Genomic DNA, 2,482 nt, shown 5'->3' with positions numbered 1-2,482 from the left:
CATATGGGAGGGAAGGAAGTAGCCATGAGCAAGTACCTGCCTCTCTGTTCCTTTCTTTCATGAGCAGGTTGTAAGGAGGAGGAAGAGGAAGGGGAAGTGAACTTCAAGGGGTGAAGGCCTCAGGTAGGCAGCTGGCTGCTGCCAGTAGGAAAGGGACAAAGGAGAAGGCAGTGAGTCTTGCAGGGAGGGTGGGTGGTAAGGGCTACAGCTTATGATGGAATCTGGACAGGAGTCATAGGGATACTAGTCATTTGAGTCCACCATTGGCAAGCTGGGCTGGGTGTCAGGGCAGATAGGCCTCCCTGGGCAACGGCACATGAGAGAAGGTGGAATTCTTCTCTGAGGAGCAGGTGGAGCTTTGGGTGTTGGGAAAGCATAGACAGTATTGTTCCAGGGCCAAGGACAGTTCCGGGTACGCCTGGTTGGAGGTCAAAGCCACAGTATGATACAGGTCTTCTACCAGCAGCTTGAAGGTACCACATGCCAGCCACCCCTCATTATTGTGTATAACTCTCTGGTGCACTTATTGGCTTATCCATCAAATGACTCCTTCAGCAGCTTGAAAACCACCTCCACAGCACTCCAGGATATGGGAGGCTTCCAGAGTGAAAATTTTGCACAGGATCACCCCAAAAGACCAGAAGTCACTCTGGTGGATGTAGTTCTGGTCAAACATGACCTTAGGGACCATCCACTTCACAGGCAGTCCACTGTTGGTTGTCTTTTTATAGTAACTGATGTGGTGATATCTCTGGCAAGGCTCAAGTCTGAGATATTCATCATGTTGTCCTTTGTCACCAGCACTTCCCTGGGGTCCAGGTCTTGGTGTATGCACTTCTTGGAGGCAAGGTACTCCATGCCTCAGGCTACCTGGTAGGCACAGGATACCAGGTCCTTGGAGGAGATTTGCTCTGCTGCATTGTGGCTGATATTGTAACAGTACTCCAGGTCAGGAGGCCTCTGGGCCTGCAGGTACTCCTGTATGTTGTCTTTGGAGGCATATTCCATGATAGTGTATGAAGGACCGTCCTGTGTGCAGGACCCAGCAGGTTGGTGGTGTCCTTGTGCTGTCCAATCATCTTCATCATCTCCATTTCTGAGATTAGGTTTGACAGGTCTTTCTCTGTTGCATCTGACTTCAACATCTTCACAGACACTTTAGTCAAATGGTTGGATTTGTCTTTGTCCAGCCCAATGGCCTCCTCCAACACCACCTGCCCAAAGTAGGCCTGTCTTAGGGGTCTGCCTAAAGTGCCTACAACCAGCCTGCCTCAAGGCAGTTATGAACTCTAGATTATCCTCAAAAACTTTAAACCACAAGCTAAAAATTCTCTTCACTAGGTCTCTGTCGCAGGTCTAATTTTCTTATCTTTCATCATTTATCTTTTTCTTAATTCTTATTTTCAGTATAGTTTATTTTGCTTCCAGGTGCTTCCCCTGGTTTCTGTATGCTGTTTCATAGGGAAGAATTATCCTGTCATAAAATTATTTCTTGAGCATTCATTACATCTCTCAGTTAAAATGGGTTCTTTTATGGTATTGATTCATTTGAGTTTTCTCAAAAGGGGAAGAATTTTCAAAATGGTGTTTTCCTCAAGGTTCAGAGTATGTCTTATCCTCATCTTTACTCTTTTTGAAATTCACTTTTCAAATTCTTGTCCCTCTTTTTATCTTTTTAAATTAAAAGTTTCTATTTTTACTATTTTTTATTTGAGTATAGTTGATATTCAGTGTTACATTGGTTTCAGGTTTTCAATATCTCCATACATTATTCAATGATCACTACAAATATAGCCACCATCTGTCTCCGTATAACACTATTATAATATCATTGAATATATTCTCTACACTGTCCCATATCTCTTTTTAAAATCTCTGATTTTTATGTTTTCTGTTATTCCAATTTTCAACCATCATTTTACTTGGTTACTTTAATAAAATATGCCTGATTACACACTCTTTGCTGAACACCATAGCATTTGATTTATAGTAGTCTTCTTCTTCTTCTTCTTCTTTTTTAAATTAACATATAATGTATTATTAGCCCCAGGGGTACAGGTCTGCGAATCACCAGGTTTACACACTTCACAGCACTCACCACAGCACATACCCTTCCCAATGTTCATAACCCCACCACCCTCTCCCTACCCTCCCCACCCTCCTGGCAATTCTCCGTTTGTTTTGTGAGATTGAGTCTCTTATGGTTTGTCTCCCTCCCGATCCCATCTTATTTCATTTACTCTTTTCCTGTCCCCCAAACCCCCCCATTGCACCTCCATTTCCTGATATCAGGGAGATCATATGATAGTGTCTTTCTCTGGTAGACTTATTTTGCTAAGCATAATACCCTCAAGTTCCATCCATGCCAAGGCAAATGGCAAAATTTCGTTTCTTTTGATGGCTGCATAGTATTCCATCGTATATATATATATATACATATATATATATATATATATATATATATATATACGTATATATATAT

The 2,482-nt window shown here is 42.2% G+C and overlaps 1 pseudogene; it reads right to left on the bottom strand.

The window, feature by feature from the left end:
* Positions 1-247: 247 nt before the first annotated feature.
* LOC132009150 (fibroblast growth factor receptor 1-like) lies at positions 248-1,266 on the bottom strand (annotated as a pseudogene).
* Positions 1,267-2,482: the final 1,216 nt, after the last annotated feature.

Source organism: Mustela nigripes, unplaced genomic scaffold, assembly GCF_022355385.1.
Source record: "Mustela nigripes isolate SB6536 unplaced genomic scaffold, MUSNIG.SB6536 HiC_scaffold_5645, whole genome shotgun sequence".
NCBI classification, from domain to species: Eukaryota; Metazoa; Chordata; class Mammalia; order Carnivora; family Mustelidae; genus Mustela; species Mustela nigripes.
The sequence above is the reverse complement of the archived record's forward strand: the minus strand, read 5'-3'. Positions and strand labels throughout refer to the sequence as shown.